We start from the raw sequence: 19,194 nt of genomic DNA on the forward strand, positions 1-19,194 counted from the left end.
AGGGTAGAATGTCAGTTATTGTGTTGTACTGTGTTTGGGTGATGTAGCCTGCCACAGATGTATAGCTGGAGGTAAGTGGAAGCATTGGGAGTTGGGAATGAGGGTGTGTATGTGCTTTACGCAGCATGAAAGGTTGGTGGTGCAGTGGGTAAGAGATGTTGTGGGAAGATGCATTCACTAATCTCGACGTCCCACACGAGGTCATTGAATTTCTTGTGGCACTGCTGCCAGGTCTTCGGGGACAGACTCCAGGAATTGACCTTCCAGGCTAATTGCTCCTGTTCTCTGCTGAGGGTAATCCTTGAGGTTGCCTCCTGGGCCCCCTCACCCCAGCAGTAACATGGACTCTCTCCTCTTGTCCACCTCTACCACTAAGGCTTCCAGCACTGCATCAGTGAACCTGGGAGCCCTCTCTCTGCCCTGGTGTTCTATTTTCCTTGCTTAGATTTGCAGCAATAGCATTAGCATCCTGTGGTTCAGTGCAGCTTCCCATTAAGGCAGACAGACTTTTTTAACTCATTCTTGAGATATGGGCGTCATTGGCAAGGCCAGCATTTATTGCCCATCCTTAATTGCCCTTTGAAAGGTGGTGGTGAGCCGCCTTCGTGAACCGCTGCAGTCCATCTGGTGTAGGTACACCCACAGTGCTGTTGGGGGAGGTGGGCGAGTTCCAGGATTTTGACCCAGTGACAGTGAAGGAATAGTGATATGTTTGCAAGTCAGGATGGTGTGTGGCTTGGAGGGGAACTTGCAGGTGGTGGTGTTCCCATGAATCTGTTGCCCTTGTTCTTCTAGGTGGCAGAGGTCACGGGTTTGGAAGGTGCTGTTGAAGGAGCCTTGGTGAGTAGCTGCAGTGCATCTTGTAGATGGTACAAACTGCTGCCACTGTGTGTCAATGGTGGAGGGAGTGAATGTTTAAAGTGGTGGATGTGGTGACTTACACATCGCAGGACATCCAGCCTCTGACCTGCTCTTGTAGCTATCCTATTTATATGGCTGGTCCAGTTAAGTTTTTGGTCAATGGTAACCCCTAAGATGTTGATGTTGAGGGATTCAGCAATGATAATTCCACTGAACGTCAAGGGGAGATGGTTAGATTCTTTCTTGTTGGAGGTGGTCATTGCCTGGCACTTGTGTGATGCCAATGTTACTTCCCACTTATCAGCCCAAGCCTGAACGTTGTCCAGGTCCTGCTGCATGCAGACACGGACTGCTTCATCAGTTGTAGAGTTGTGAATGGTACTGAGCACTTTGCAATCATCAGTGAACATTCCCACTTCTGACCTTATATTGGAGGGAAGGTCATTGATAAAGCATCTGAAGATGGTTGGGCCTAGGACACTATCCTGAGAAATGCCTGCAGCAATGCCGTGGGGCTGAAATGATTGGCCTCCAACAACCACAACCATCTTCCTTTGTGCTAAGTATAACTCAAACCAGTGGAGAGTTTTCACCCTGATCCCCACTGACTTCAATTTTGCCAGCACTCCTTGATGCCATACTTGGTCAAATGCTGCCTAGATGTCAAGGGCAGTCACTCTCACCTTACCTCTGGTGTTCAGCTCTTTTGTCCATGTTTGGACCAAGGCTGTAATGAGGTCAGGAGCTAAGTGGCTGTGGCGGAACCCAAACTGAGCGTCACTGAGCAGGTAATTGCTGAATAAGGGCTGCATGACAGCACTGTTGATAACACCTTCCATCATTTTGCTGATGATCGAGAGTAGACTAATGAGGCAGTAATTGGCCAGATTGGATTTTTCTTGCTTTTTGTGAACAGCACATATTTGGGCAATTTTCCACATTGTCGGGTAGATGTAGCTGTACTGGAATAGGTTGACTTGGCCAAGGGCCTTTGACTATCATTAAGAGGAACTGACTGCACCAAGTGCTCTCTGCGAAGTCTGCTGACCCCCTGCTGAGCATGCAGGCAGCCTGTAGTGTGGGCCTTGCTCAGACAAACACTAGAATCATTTAAATGAGGAGGCAGGCAGCACGAAAGTTGCATATGGCCTACCTACATGGCAACATGCAAGGGCAGGTCACGAATCGCAACCTCCCGCCCAAAGAATGGTGCAGACCAATTTCTAGCCTCTTCTCTTCTTGTGTCATTAGATTTCTATACAGAGTTGCTTTTAAGCTGTTGAACACCTCCTACAGTTTTCCATATTGGCATGTATGCAATCCACTGGGGAATCTACAAATTGTCTAAAATGCTGAAGCAATAATAAACTACTACTTTCAGTGCCTACTTTCTGGAGACAATATGCAGCATAGATTCCATGTAACTTGTTTGTTGCCAACTCATACTGACTGCAGGATAGCAGGTGGATGATGATTACATTCCACTATGTGTGCAAGTGCCAAGAACACCATTTGCAATAGAGAAACTGGCACCACTGGACTGATCTAGCTGTTTGTGCAATGAGATTAGTTTGTTCCATTGGGGAAACCCCTTCAAAGCTTATTGACTTCCAGGTTAAACCCAATAAAGAGCCAAAGTTATAATTCCTGCGTGTGCAGTTTTTGTAGCATGGAAGTGAGGTAGGGACAAGGAGTAAGTTTCAAGTATTATACAAGAGCACTTTACAAATCAATTGCATGTTGGTTTTACATTGACAACTAAGTTCCTAGTGCCATCTTGACGATAGCTACATTTATTGAAAAGCATTGAGGAACAAAACACAAATCCAGCAATTGAGAAAAGCTTGTCACTGCAACAAAGGCAATGACTCATTTTGTAACATGCAAACATAGAAATGTAGAAAATAGGAGCAGGAGTAGGCCATTCGGCCATTCGAGCCTGCTCCGCCATTCATTCTGATCATGGCTGATCATCCAACTCAGTAACCTGTTCCCGCTTTCCCCCCATATCCTTTGATCGCTTCAGAGCAAAGACCCTGGAAACACTGAACCATCTCATGCAACACTTTTGATCAACAAGCCCGTCAGGTATCATCTATCATGCTACCATAAGCCCCGTCATTATTTATGTCAGTTCTCTAATTCTCCCCTAAATCTACTCTGTCAACAACTGAAGTCTCTCACAGATTTGACAAAGTCCTGATTAGTTTTGACGACTGTGTCTGCTGCATTTACAAGATCAGTTGCATTTTCTACCTCACTCCTCATACAAAACAATTCCTGATTATAAGTCTCAGCTAAAGAGGTTTGGTATGTCTAACATGTGCATCATTGGCAGTTTGTGCACTGGAATCCCACAGTATATTTAAGCACTGCACTCCATTTACAAAGTAACCAGGGATTGTTTAAATATTGAAAATATTCATCATACTGTACTACCAAGAATTGCCATTGTGCTTCAATTTAATGATTCTTTAAAGTGATCAACGTTATTACTTTTCCTTCTAAGATTCAGCCAAGTGATGATCTGGATCCACATTTCCAATACTTTGCATGTTTGTTAATCATTCTTACCTTTTTAGCTGACTTACTGACATCTGTTGTGTGCTTCATGACAATGGAGCATTCTCCAAAGGAGAATTTCTGTTGTTATCAATACAGCTTTGACAGCAAGGAGAAATCCTTCTCGTTACGGACTGTTTGAGATAGTCATATCCAGCAGTGCACAAACAAGGTTCCAAATGAAGCATCATCCCACTAATCCACTGCCTAGTCATGTTGACAATTACTAGGACTTGCATCTATTCCACAGGGTCTGTACCATGAGGAATGAACCAAGCAATCAGAATTCTGACAGATTACTTCAAAGTACAGTATGCTCATGAGAAAGTCCTTTTTGATTTGCTTGCTGTGGCTATTTTTGTGCCTGAAGAAAGAAACTAAACTGAGGGAAGGGGAAATGATGAGAGACACACAGCCAGGGACCTTTAAAAGGGGTTGGACAATACTCCAAACAGAGTAAATTAAATTAAATACAAGAGTAATGGACAACACATTCTATGAATGGTGTAAAACTAACTAGCGCTGAGATCGAAAGAAATCTTGGGAGTTAGTAGTTTTGGTACTCGACGTGTCAAGTCACTGTGGAGCAGCAATCAGGAAAGCTAACAGAATGATGAACTATATTGCTGATTCAGTAGAGTGTAAGTCAGATGATATTACACTGAAAATGAACAATGTTTTTGGTGACGCCGCACCTTGAGTACAGTCCCCGTGAGACAAGTGAAACATTCAAGCCCTGAAACCATTACAGAGAACAGCCAGGGTCAGAAGGCTGAGCTCTGAGTGGGGAGGAGAGGAAATGAGACTCTTTAGCCTTGAAAGATGGCAACAGAAAGTGGACTGGAGAGAATTATAAGTGATATTAAGTGGTATTGATAGGGTAAATCAGGAGCACTACTTCAAGGTAAGGCAGTTGGAAAGGACTCACAAGTTCAAACTGATGAATTTAGAACAGATGTTCAGAAGAATTTTTCCACACAAGCATTGAACACTTGGAATAGACTTCCGAGTAATTTTGGGTAATTTAAAGATAGTTGAGAGTTGTGATGGGGGGGGATGGAGCAGGGAGTTGCTTTTTTAAAAATTAGTTCTGGGGATATGGGCATCGCTAACACGGCCAGGATTTATTGTCCACCCTTAGTTGCCCTTTAGAAGATGTTGGCGAATTGTTTTCTTGAACTGTTGCAGTCTGTGTGGTGAAGGTACTCCCACAGTGCTGTTCGGGAGGGAGATCCAGGATTTTGACCCTGCAACAATGAAGAAACAGTGAGACATGCCCAAGTCGGGATGGTGTGTGACTTGGAGGGGAACTTGCAGGTGATGGCGTTCACATTCACCTGGCACCCTTGTCCTTTTGGTCGGTGGAAGTCACAGGTTTGGGAAGTGCTGCCGAAGGAACCTTAGTAAATTGTTGCAGAGTTACTGTAGATGGTACACACAGGAGCCATGGTATACTGGTGGAGGAGGGAGTTGGATGAATGTGCACATCTGGCCTCCCTCATCTGTAATTATCTTGTGATCTAAGAATGAGCACAGCCACCCTTGGTGCTCATTCCAAGAAGGATTCCTCCATCTTAAAGATGAGACTGCAGGATAACTTTATATCAAGATTCGGATTCAATTTTTCTGCTCGCTAGACCAGACTCAGAATGTGTTCACAACCTTCCTAGACTGTGATTTTAGATGTACCAAAAGCTGGACTTGTTCTGTACAAATGGATGCAAAATGGTAAAGTGCAGACCCATTTTGAAATGATTTTACACCTCATCCTGAAGTAATGGTTTTGGGACAACAGAACATTTCCCAATGAAGAAACGTGACCAAACAACTTGAAAATGTCCTGTACAAATGTGGATCACCCAGAATCAACACTCAACTGAAGGGATCTTACACCTTACTTGGTAAATTGGGGTGATTCATTCCTAGGAACCCTACTCTGCAGCAGCAGTTGCTGGTACATCGGCTTAAAGTGATGGATGATTAACACCACATGAGCTGAAGTGAAGCCAGCACTGCACTGTTAAATTTGTATAAATACTGTTTTCCTGCATCTCTCCAGTTGAAAATGATGATGCGATGCTGGAACAAAGAGAATTGAAACCATCTGCATGTTATTGAACAGTGTGAAGGGTAAAGATCAAGGTGGCGTGGGATGCTGTTACTTTTCCAGTTATTTTAAAATAAAAGAGGTAGAACCACATGGGTTCAAGCTTACAGTCACCATCAAGCTTTAAAAAATTTAATGATTTCATGAAAAAAAAGCATTAATAAATAACTAAGTGAACTATTTATGTATCTAGGAAAAAAACAATTTGATATTATGCTAGTTTATATGAAGTTAAAGGGGACGTAGAAACACAATGGAACCCAAACTCCTAGAGTTGTAGTGCTGGCAGTTATGCCCAGTCCCGACAAGGGATGTCCACATTTGCCGATTTAAAGGCTGATGCACCTCATCTCATTGGATGCACGGCCTCCACATTTACACTGGGCCCCAACTGAACCACTGGAGCAGGAACGCCAATGTGGGGGCAGAAATTGAGCATTGAAGACACAGTTGGCATTTCTGGCCCATTTTGGCCATACATCCAGGTGCTATCAACAGTGATATTAGGAAAAGATAGAAGGTGCAATGCCTTACCATGTGTGGCTGTCCAAGTAGAGGACAAAGGGAATGAAAGGATATAGTGAAAGGACAGCGAAATAGGATTCAAATAGATAGGTCTAGTTAAATAAAAGACTTGCACTTAGATCATGTCTTTCATGACTTCCGGATGTCCCAAAATGCTTCACAGCTGATGAAGTACTTTTGATGCGTAGGTACTGTTATAATGTAGAAAACGCAGCAGCCGGCTTGCGCGCTAGCTCCCACAAATAGCAATTAAATAAACTATTAGATCATCTGTTTTAACTGTTAATTGAGGGATAATTGTTGGCAAGGACACCAGGGAGAACTACCCTGCTGTTCTTTGTAGGGCAGACATCTTGATTTAACATCCCATTCCCTCAGCACTGCATTGAAGTGTTCAGGTCTAGATTAGGTCAAGTCCATGGAACGGGGCTTGGACCCACAACCCCATGATTCAGAGGCAATAGTGCTACGCACTCAGCCAAGGCCAATACAAACTTGAAAAGCTAGATTCTGCTGTAATACTGTGCAGTTATCCCTTTCACTCTGAGCAGAAGTCGGTTAAAGATACTTGCATTGAACGGACTGACGGTTGGTCCTAAAATCATTGCTAGTTCATCTCTCAGCTTTGACATTTTCAACCAAGAACAACAGCCTTGAAAATAAAGACCGTGGCATAACAGTGTCATGAAAAAAATACAGTGCTCTCAGCATTTGAGCTACTCAGCCACTCAATCAGAAAGAAAGACCTTTTTATTTTATTTTATTTTATTTAGAGATACAGCACAGAAACAGGCCCTTCGGCCCACCGAGTCTGTGCCGGCCATTAACCACCCATTTATACTAATCCTACACTAATCCCATATTCCTACCACATCCTCACCTGTCCCTATATTCCCCTACCACCTACCTATACTAGGGGCAATTTATAATGGCCAATTTACCTATCAACCTGCAAGTCTTTTGGCTGTGGGAGGAAACCGGAGCACCCGGAGGAAACCCACGCAGACACAGGGAGAACTTGCAAACTCCACACAGGCAGTATCCAGAACTGAACCCGGGTCGCTGGAGCTGTGAGGCTGCGGTGCTAACCACTGCGCCACTGTGTCGCCCAATTTGTTCTTACATTTTGTTCTGTCACCCGATGCAGCAGAAAGGCAACTGGGCACTAATTTGAGCAAATGCTGTTGATTCTATCAAGCTACAATATGATTTCTATTCAACATTCAACATACCCAAGTTGAAATTGTGCACACAGTAAATTAATTAATGAAGCTACTACGGTTTGTAATACAAAGTGAGATGTCCCACTTTATATTTGCCATAATTATATAGCTTACTAGTAATATGCAGTTGTCAGTTGTTTAACTCTATCACTATAGCCTTCCATCCAGAAGAAGCTTTTCTTTTCTCCAATACAAGCTTTAACATTTCCAGTACTTTTATTTCCCTAAGTTATGCTAATTAAATGGGAGTTATCACACACTGTGGGTCCATCTGTCTAACGATAGCATCAACTCCATGTTACATTGAGACTGTCACATGTGCCGTGGCTTGAGAAGCTAGTCTGATACTTCTCTGAAAAGTGCCTGATAAGACCGATCTCTTGCACAGCATATGAAAACTAAAGGAAGCAGGAGGCAAATCACCTTTCATTAATAGAGTGCCATTGTTCTATTATACTCACCACACATGCACTAGGAGAAACTGATAAAAGAGGCTGTTTTTTTTAAGTTTGGTGCAGGCTGTGTAAGATATGACAATTTTTGCACTTATCTTGGCAGCTTCAGTTTCCAGTCTACTGGGGCCCACACTTACTCAACGATGTTGTCTCAAAACCTGTTTATTACCATAAATATCAGCACACTTGTATATTATAGTCCCCTTCAGGAACAATACAAAATCTGCTTTGTCTGCATTATAATACCTGAGAGCTAGCAATTAACCTCATTACATTCTCACTGAATCTGGGTGTGAATTCCTGACCTATAAATTATATATTTTTTTCAATTTCTTCTCTGCCCACATGCGTCTGGACACTTCATTCTTTCTTGACAGCCCCCTGTGCCATTCCAACCTGCTTCCCACTTGCAGTCTCCCAACATTTCTGCATTGTTTTCCTTCTCGCTGTTCTACCTTACCACTCAGTCTCACAAATATTAACTTGATTCCACTGGCTCATTCCTGGCACTGTTCCAATTCTCCTTCACTAGGTTTGAAAAGTTAATTTAGCAAATTTCCTTTGCTCTTCCAACATGAACAAGATAACCAGTGTTGCTGTTCTGTGCAGCATTGATGGAGATTCAAATGAAGCAAGCAAAATCTCAGCAAACAAGATTTGAAAGAATTCAAACTGAATCTGTCCGTCTGTCTACCTATCCAAAGCACATCAATGTGCAATCAGTAATATATTCCGCTCATACTTTAATGTGGGAAGATTAGCCATTCAATGTCAATCCAAGGACTTAATCTGCTTTCCTGGCCTTCATCAAGAGTTCCTCAATTAATTACAAGTGATCCTCCATTCATGGTCTGTGCAAATGTATTCAGAGCATTCTCTAAAAGAAAACCCTCTCTCTCTCGCGCATTCCCTCCCACACACCTGCCCTCGCTCTTTCTTGCTCTTGCACTCTCTTGCACCTCTCCCTCTTTCTGTCTTGCACCCCTGCCCCCTCTGTCTCACATTCTCTCTTGCTCACACACTTTGCAGTACTCAGATCAAACTACAGTTTGAGCACTGTGTCCAAGAAACACAGGAGGCATTCAAGTCTTGGGAACAATGCAGAAGAGTTCCACAGGGCTGATTACATAGAATTTACAGCACAGAAACAGGCCATTCTGCCCAACTGATCTGCCTCATGTCTATGCTCCAGAAGGACCTCCTTCCACCCCTCTTCAACTAAGCTTATCTGCATATCCTTCTGTTATATTTTTCCTCATGCACTTCCACTTCAATACATCTATGCTATTTGCCTCAACCACTCCATGTGGTCGAGAGTGGCACATTCTGGGCAAAGACGTTTCATCAAAATTCCTTATTAGGTTTGAGTGACTATCTTCTATTTATGGTGTCTAGTTTTGGTCTCCCTAGGTCACTAGAGTACATGAATTTTTAAAATTCTTTCATGGGATGCAGGCATCGCTGGCAAGGCCAGCATTTGTTGCCCATCCCTAATTGCCCTTTGAGCAGGTCTGAGCAGTGAAGACCGAGCAGAGAAGTTTGGGCCTTTCAACCTGGAAAGGAGATACCTGAGAGGCAAATTTAGGATTAATATCAGAAGGTACTTCTTCATATAGTGATCGAACCTTGGAGTGGACTGTGAGCAGAGTGGTAGAGGAAGGAAACCCTGGGATCAGTTTAGAATCAACTAGATGCAGCTACTGAGGGGAGGCATAGGGCTGGTCTGGATGGATGGATGTATTAAGATGGGCTGAATGGCCTTTCTCAACTGTAAGTATCTTGCGATTACAAACTGTAAGATTCAATCGTACTGTCAGGGAGCTCAGAGAATCCATTGCTGCTTCTTTGTTGATGCTTGTGTGAAGCAACTCTTGCTCACTGACACTGCTAAATCCGGACATGCAATGTATTTGCTGTGAAAATATACAAAGATTGTATAGGTTGTAGCAGAAACCAAATGCTGATGTGACCTCAGAACTATGTGGAACACCAGTTTCTCACAGGGCTGCAAAGGATCCTTGATCTGTGCAGTAACAGATAATCAGAGCCACATTCTTTCAGCTGCTTCCCGTTTCTTTCTGTGATGGTTTCCTGAGACGTTGTCAATGGGCCCAACTGATGCTGGCAACATTTCAAAATGACAATTGACGTCACAAAGTTTAACTCGACAAATAATTTTGTCTTCCCATTTTAAAAAGTAATGGCATTGTCATCAGAGATTTTTTTTTAAATCCTGCAAGCCAGAAATTTCTGATATAAACAAAATGTACGCCACATAACATTTGGAAAATTTGAAAACTCAGATTCATAGATTTTTATTAGGCAAGGGTATTAAGGCAGAACTAAGGCTAGGTTACCGAGTTAAGATACAGATTAGCCATGATCTAACTGAATGGCAGAGCAGACTTGGGAACCTGACTAGCCTCCTCTTGTTGTTATGTTCCTATCTCTGTGACCACCGCAATCCTTTTAATAGTGGTGTTTCAAAAGAGATATTCTCCCCTGGAGTGATTTGCTCCTCCTTTTCTTCTGTTCTCTCATGGGCCTCGCTGATGTGCTCTTCTCATGCCTTACCCCAGTGTTCATTCTTCATCTGAGCAGTAAGGCAGCTTATTTGGACATGGAGGTGTCACAACCAAGGCCAATTCTGCCTTTGTCCAACATCAGGCACTGTCTACATAGAGCAGGAACCTTGGCTGATATTTCCCCACTCTGGATCACACAACCTACTGCTCTGCCAGAGATCGGCTAACTCAGCACAAACCAGGGGTTGAACCTACAAGTCTTGCTGGTCTGCACAACTCAGGATCACGTTGGGCAGTGAATTTACCCACCACAGATGAGGTCTATATGAGCTTCTTAAAAAGAGCGGGAGGAACTCTGAACTTTGGCAGGGGCGGATCAGCTGCCCACTATGCATCTCATCCAGATTTTCCTTCTCATTAAAGTCAATGGAAGGAAATATCGGGTGGGGCGTATAACAGGTAGTAGCTAATCTGTGTGTTCTAACACCCCTGCTAATGTGGAAAATTCCAGCTTGTGTTTCTGAAGCAACTGCAACAGATTTAGCAGCTTAGCAGCATTGTGGAATGCCATCATCTGGAGGCTGCTCCCGTCACTAGTCTATTCTAATCACTTTCCATGATCAATTCCTACCCCTCTCTGTACTGACCCAATCGAAGGAGCCTGAAAACATATTTACTGTTGAAATTTTCTTTGACTTTCCTCTTTCAGACTGAGGGATAAGAAGAAAAGTCCTCGTTGCACAAGGTTTAAAGTAAAACATATCGGCATGTTTGGAATGCCATGGGTCAGCTGCAAGGTTAATCCTCCACCAAATGCAGCTTTCGACAATACTCTTTCACTCCTTCCTCTCTCTGCCACCCCCACCATCACCCCGCACCCCCCCACTCCAACCCCCATCCCCCCCGCCCCAGCCCTGGCAGACCCACCCTGCACACGTTATGATTTGACAACACTGAGTGTAAACTTTGAGCCTGGAGGGTCTCTGAGCAAGATAGCTGACTTCAGCATTGAACCCACTGTACAGCTGAGTCTCACTGCTCATATGTGTTTCATACAACTCTATAATATTGATTCAGAGAAATGTTCCACAGGGAAAATACCATAAAAATCCAAAAGAAATGAGACATTTTTGTTTTACATTGATAAAAGTGTTTTCATTAGCTTGTTAATCACTAAGACCCATTCTTCATTTTTAAACCATACCACTGAGGACCTCGACCACAAAGAGAATTGTAGCCATCATCTGGAATGCAGTTTATTTGTCACACAATTCAATTGTAAAACTATACGAAGTCAACCACTTAACACTCAAAGGTCAGATTATTAAAAAATGCATGGTGATTTCTTGTAGTTTATATTGGTACTGCGCTGTTAATAAAGAAACATCATTTCATCTCATTGTTATTCATTTCTGACCACACCAAAAAGATTAAAACATCCTTTTGTTTACTTGCTAAATAAGCACTGTATTGTGCAGGTTTGTTCTAATGCTTAAATAAAAGCAAAATACTGCAGATGCTGGAAATCTGAAATAAAAACAAGAAATGCTGGAAATATTCAGCAGGTCTGGCAGCATCTGTGGAGAGAGAAGCAGAGTTAATGTTTCAGGTCAGTGACCCTTCATCAGAACTGTTATTATTGTTGTTATTATTATTGTTCTAATGCTTTGTTTCTGGGGGTTGCCACCTCTGGTTGAATGGATTCTTGGAGGTTTCATCACATGACCTCTAACCATCTCCAATATTTTTATAACTGATAAGCCAAAGTGATCAAATCACAATAAAAATACATAATTTTTCTGGTAATGCCCTTATGATCTCTCTTCTAGGTTGCTTAGTGTCCCGATTAATCTTTAATTCCTGGAGACTCCGGGTCAGTCTTGGAAATGTTGGCAACACTATTTATATGCCCTAAAATTACATCTTGATAAGCAGTGTACATTTGCAGATAGGAAAATGCCATTAACCCACAAGATAGATGCAAGAAATTAATGGATTGGAAATGGACGAATATAAATGGCGTTCTGTACAAACAAACGACCTCAGCTTTCAACCATTTGCTTTCAATACACGACTCATTAACTCTTCCTATTAAACCTATTAGCACGTTACCATGAGGAATCTTTACACAGTGATGCCTGAGTGCTGCTTACCATCGCATGCCTATGGAAATTTTTGACAAAATGATGTCTGTATATTTGTAACACCTTCCCCTGTATATGATAATCGCATCATTCATTGGCTCTCGACTTGGGCAGTCAGTTACCAGAACCAAAAACCCACCCAATCAATTGGATATCTTAGAATCAGAATAATGCAGCACAGAAGACGGCCATTTGGCCCACCATGCCTGCTCTTTGGAAAAGCACCCCCCCCCCCCCGCCCTTTCCTCCAAAACCCTGCAAATATTTCCCGTTCAAGCATTTATTCGATTCCCTTTTGAAAGTCATTATAGAATCTGCTTCTACCATCCTTTCACGTAGTGCATTCCAGATGATAACAACTCGCAGCATTTTTTTTGCTCTATTTGTACCATGTTTTCCTTAATTGAATGATTTGAAAAATTAGGAGTGAGTAAAAAGGGGGCAATGGTATTACCAGGGAAAAGTGCTATTGGACATCACGTCTACATTTAGAGCCTTTTCGAGAATTCCTCCTACTCCAAAATGGTTCGGTAGCATTACCAAATCAAAAAAGAAGAACTTGCATTTATATAGCACCTTTCAACTCAGGGCATCCCAAGAAGTACTTCTGAAGTTTAGCAACTGTTGTAATGTAGGAAACACAGCAGCCAATTTGTGCCCAGCAATCTCCCACAAACAGCAATGTGATAAACGACCCGATCATCTGTACTCGTGATATTGATTGATGGATAAATATTATCCAGAACTTCCCTGCTCTGCTTTGAATAACACCAGTGGATCCATTACATCCACCTGCAAGGACAAACAGGCCCTCAAATGACCGTCTCAACTGAAAGACAGCACTTCAGACGGTGCAGCACTCCACATTCATTTTCCCGTCATTTACGACTCCGGCTACTGAAGGGTTTTCCCCTTGACCCCAGTGACTTCAGATTTGCTAGGGTTTTTTGCTGTCACACTCTGTCAAGTACTGCCTAAATGTTGAAGGCAAATACTCTCGCTTCTCTGGCATTCAGCTCTCCTATCCTGGATCAAGACTGTGATAAAAGACTGGAGCCAAGTGAATCTGGCCGAACCTGAACTGAAGATCAGTGAACACATTATTGCTTGACGACACCATTGGTGACTCCTTCCATCACTTTGCAGATGATTGGGAGGAAGCTGATCGGGCGAGAATTGGCCAGATTCGACTTGTTCTGCATTTTGTGGATAGGACATACCTGGGCTATTTTCCACCTTGTCCGGTAAATGCTGATGAAGGACAATTAGGTCTGATGTGCAGGCCTTCATCACTACAGAATATAATGGGTTGACATTTGTCCAATCAGCATCTTTAAGCATGATCTCAGAGACACCTCAGAGATTTATCTTTTGGAAAAGTATCAAGAAATTTGCTCTGAAATTTTGTCACAATTACAGGATGAGGCTGGGTTTCCAGCTGTTTACACCAGTATCCCTCCAGATAGTACCTATAAAACTGAACCATAACCATATAAAGAATCAATGGTTCTTTGTAAACTGCAGGGATTGCACTCAAAACACTGAAGAAAAGGCACTGGTATCTCTAAGTGCTGAGTTGCACATGCAACATAGATGGGAGTTTTAAGTATTCATGTTCAATCTAAGATGGCCTCTGTAGCACAGCAAAAAAGGTAGAAGTTAACTATGCAGCACAAATTTTCAAAACAGTGCATGTTTTGAGAGTATGCTGTAAGTGGTCTAAGCATTTATTTTTAAAGTCTCAATTAATTATCCTTAGATGAATATAAAGCAGCTTTTATTGACAATGCTTTATGAGGCACAAGTGGAATCAGGACATGTATGACTTTGAAAATATCATTTTGATTGTCACAATACATTTATATTTCTGCACCAGACCTCATTACAGCCCTCTTACAGATCAAATTAAATGAAGCCTAATCTCAAGGCACCGAGCCACGCACGTAGCAAGCCTGCTAATTGAAACTATGACGTCATTGGGAATGATTTATGAACAACACAGTTTGTGTTTAGATAAAGACACATTTATTAAAAGACATGTGGAATTCATTTTGGGACTGGAAGTTTACGGAGCTGTCATTTTTAACTCAGATAAAGTAAATGCAGAGACAGAAGGTGTCACTTTTAAAAAGATGAAGCCCCGGTTCTCTTACGTGGGTAGTCGCCCTGCCTGGCTGCAGTCATCCTTCTAACATTATTGCTCCAGTTTGTAGCATGGTGCTCATTTGTGCTGCTCTCTACAATTCCCTCAAAGATTTTAAGTTACGTTCATGGCCTGTTTATGGCAAAGGTTTAATGCAAAGTTCTGAGTATTCTTGGGTGCTGTATGTCATGCTGCTTTGGCCCATTTCAAGTCTTTTACTTCCACATTTTTCTATATCATCAGAAATGCAACAATCAGTTCAAACATAATAATAATATAAAAGCAAAATACTGCAGATGCTGGAAATCTGAAATAAAAACAAGAAATGCTGGAAATACTCAGCAAGTCTGGCAGCATCTGTGGACAGAGAACGTTTCAGGTCAGTGACCCTTTTTCATTCACACCCTCTCTATACTAACGCTTGGTCTTTTAGCACACCATTAACATACCCTTTGCCTTTGTTCCATGACCTTCTGGTCAGTTATTCTCTGTGACCCTGTCCTATCACTTTGAATGATTTTTATTTATATTGATAACACATTATTTTATTCTAGCACATCCTCTCGCCCTGCCCTGCCCCACTACAAAAATAAAATTACATCACTGAAATAAACCTTTGCAACAATATCCTGAAAAAGATCCCAGAATTGGTTTAATGAAGGCCATAAACTGCAACTTAAATTCTACGTCGGCATTTAGTTATCGGTGCTTAAATAAGCTATTATCTTCCGCAGAAGAAGCAATGGAGTGACCTTGTGATGATACAAAGACAGGTCACCAAATACACCATACTTAATAGGACAATCCATGATTTCTTTTTTTTCTTCCTCCTTTTTAAAAGTCATTGCCCCCACTTCTCCAAATCCCTTCCCTATTGAGCAGGCAATCTATAAATCGATTTAATTGGTAGGTAGGTAGCTGGATCAGCGCTGCGGGTTATAGTCCTGTATGCAACTTTAAGTTTACTATTAACTTGATCCATTTATTATACAGTATTGGGAGAAGTTTTGCATTGCTGGAGATGCTATTCTTCAGATGAAATCTTATGAAGTCCTATTTCCGGGAAGTTCTACTGAAGCCATTGTCAATGTTTCTCCTTCAACTAAAAAATCCAAGTTAAATTGTTCTTCAGATTTGTGTTTACTTACACTGAATGGCTGCTACCTAATTTGCCTACATTTCCCTTTGTTCATTCTGGGGATATGGGCAAACCCAGTGTTTGTTGCCCATTCCTAGCAGCTTTTGAAGAGGTGGTGATGAGTTACTTCCCTGAACTGCTGCAGGTTGTATGGTGATGGCTCTCTGACAATGCTGTTAGGTTAGGAGTTCCAGGATTTTGACCCAGCAATGAAGGCAAGTCGATATATATCCAGCTCGGGATGGTGTGTGACTTAGAGGGAAACTTGGACTACCAACAGTCGCTAAACTTCAAAAGTGGTTCATTGCGCACTTTGGAGCAGTTTGATGTGCTAAAACACTTTCGAAACACAAATATACATTTTAGAAAATCATTTTCACTATTGGTGAGGAAGTGAGAGGGCAACGGGGGTGCAATCAATTCTATTCTGCTCTCCCTCCCTGCCCATTAGTAGTGTTCCTTCCACCCTCCTTGTTTTGCACTTCCCCAGGCTGCAATCAGAAACTTGATGTGTGGTCGATCACAAGTTGAGCCTATTGCTATAAAAGCAAACCTGAAATCATAGTCCATTAAATGACATTTTAAAAACACTGGACACAATTCAAATCACAAATCAAAAATAGCAACATGCTTCAAATAATGTTGAAGACAAGAGTGCAAAAATGTAGTATGCCATGGTAAAAATATGAATCACTGAATTCGACACAAATCCTTCATTTTTGATATGGAGCATTCGTGGGACACTGCACTTAAACAAGGTAGCATCAGCTGATTTCCCTTTCTTGATTCTTACAAGTACTTGAGGACTTCCAAAAGGGTGTCTTGGAAAGAAGATACAAACAGACTTGTCCAGTGCAGACTGAGCATTCATCCAAAGTGCTGGCTCAGCTGATATCAAGGGACGACCTATCATTTACAACGACCGCCAGTCTGTCTCAAAGGGAACCCCCTACAATAGGCTCATTTAAACTCTGAACATTAGTGTTGGTTTAGAAACAGAGTTCCATCACCTCTAAGTTGGATGAGCGAAAGACATAAAATCAACATTTTGGTGAGTGCTCCTTCTGTAAGTACGAAAGGAAAACTGCCTTTAAATATTGGTGTGAAAATATTGAATACTGCTGACTGGGCACACTGTCTCTCTCCTGACTAAAATACCATAGGTAAAAGGGATTGGTTGATTGATTAAGCCGTAGCCATGGATAAAAAAAAAAGAGACTGTTACATACATTACATTGACTATATAGCAACAAGAAGTTACACTGCAGGAAATGAAAGACAGGATTAGTGATATTTCCCAAAAAGTGATTTTTTTTTTTAACACCCATGAATCTTCCATGATCTTGCCCATGGTAAGCTGGAGGAAACAGTGGACGAGGCAGAGTGGCAATGAGGCAGGATTTCCATTTTTCTCAACCATTGAACACGCAGACAGGCTCCTTGGTGGGATTCCCGCTGCCTAGAGAGAGCCAGCCAGAACCGAAGAGGGGAGTGGGGTCCTGCTGCAATTGGGTCAACACAAGAAGCAGCGAGAGATCTTGAAGGGGAAGAATAGCTCTGAAGAAAAGGAAGTGGTGGAGGCTGAAGCCTACAAAGACAAGTGCTGGGGGACAGAGTAGAGGGAAAGAAGGCCTCTTCTAGTCCCTGTCCTTTCATTAGCAGGCATCAGCGCCCTTACCACTGCTACATTGGGCCTAGCACCACCTTCCACCAGGCAGTCCTGGCGAGGGCTGGTAAAGAGGAGCACAGCTGAAGAAATGAAAAACCGGGCCCCATGTATTGCCAGCATTATGCGTGCATCGAGTGAAGAACAGTCAGCAAGCCACAACCCAACATGTCCACAGAGAAAAATCCAGCCTGTTATGTGTTGTTACCTCATTTATTGTAACAACTTGAAGAGGCTAGCATGTCACATCTGGAGAAAATAAGAACAACAGCCAGAACGATTATCAACACAGTATTACCAACTGATTTTAATGTACTCCGGTGTCATAGTAGAGTTGCATATAATATACATATTGACAGGGCTAATTTTCAAGCCTACACACACAGGAGAGTGTTGTGGTTTAAAATGGCACCAATTACAAACTTCTTCAGTAAATTGGACCTACAAAAATGAATTGGCCTAAGGAACAAATGGAAATGCAGAGAGTCTATGACATGACCCATGGAGAATCCAGAGGTGCAAATACATTTTGTAAACAATCATTCACTGAATGATACTGCCAACTGTTGCAAAATAGAGATTTCACTCAGAATCGCAGAATTGTTACAGCACAAAAAAGGCCGTACAGCCCATCATATCTGCACTGGCTCTCCGAAGGAGTAATTTTCCTACTTCCAGTCCCCTATCTTTTCCCCATAGTCCTGCACATTCTTCCTTTTCAAATAACAATGAATTCCTTCTTGAATACCTTGATTGAACCAGCCTCCATCAGACTCTCAGGCGACGCATTCCAGATCCTAACCACTCGCTGCATGAAAAGGTTTTTCCTCGTGTCCCCATTGCTTCATTTGCCAATTACGTTAAATCTGTGCCCGATGGTTCTCGATCCTTTCACCAATGGGAACAGTTTTTCTCCATATACTCTGTCCAGACCCTTCATGATTTTGAATACCTCCATCAAATCGCCTCTCAAACAGTCCCCACTTCTCCAATCTATCTACATAACTGAACTTTCCCATCCCTGGAACCATTTTCGTGAATCTTTTCTGCACCCCCTCTAATGCCTTCACATTTTTTCCAAACGTGTTGTGCCCAGAACTGGCCACAATACTCCAGTTGGGCTTGAACCAGTGTTTTATACAAGTTTAACATAACTTCCTTGCTCTATGCCCCAATTATAAAGCATACAGCACCCTAGGCTTTATTAACCACGCACTCAACCTGACCTTACGCCTTCAATGATTTATGCACCTATACACCCAGGTCCCTCTGCTCTTGCACCCCTTTTAGAATTACTGCCTTTATTTTATATCATCTCTCCGCATTGTTCCTACCAAAATAAATCACTTCACACTTCTCTGCATTAAATTTCATCTGCCACTTGTCTGCCTATTCCATTAACCTGTCTATGGCCTTTTAAAGTTTAACACAACCCTCCTCACAGTTCCAATGCTTCCAAGTCTTGTATCATCCGCAATTTTTGAGATTGTGCCCTATCTAACAATGTCTAGGTCATTAATATATATCAGGCAGAGTAAGGGTCCTAACACCGATCCTTGGGGAACTCCACTGCAAATCTTCGTCCAGTCCGAACAACATCCACTAACCACTACTCTCTGTTTCCTGTCACTCAGGCAATTTTGTATCCATGTTGCTACTATCCCTTTTATTCCATGAGCTATAACTTTGCTCACAAGTCGGTTATGTGGCACTTTATCAAAAGCCTTTTGGAAGTCCATGTACACCACATCAACAGCATTACCCTCATCAAGCCTTTCTGTTACCTCTTCAAAAAATTGCAGCAAGTTGGTTAAACACAATTTACCCTTAACAAATCAATGCTGG

General features: G+C 42.2%; 1 protein-coding gene across 3 annotated transcripts in view; it reads right to left on the reverse strand.

Annotated features, from left to right (window-relative positions):
* The window catches only part of pde3a (phosphodiesterase 3A, cGMP-inhibited), a 483,158-nt gene that overhangs the window by 276,094 nt on the left and 187,870 nt on the right, over window positions 1–19,194 (reverse strand). The window lies entirely within an intron of this gene.

Source organism: Heterodontus francisci, chromosome 27 (assembly GCF_036365525.1).
Source record: "Heterodontus francisci isolate sHetFra1 chromosome 27, sHetFra1.hap1, whole genome shotgun sequence".
Taxonomy (NCBI): domain Eukaryota; kingdom Metazoa; phylum Chordata; class Chondrichthyes; order Heterodontiformes; family Heterodontidae; genus Heterodontus; species Heterodontus francisci.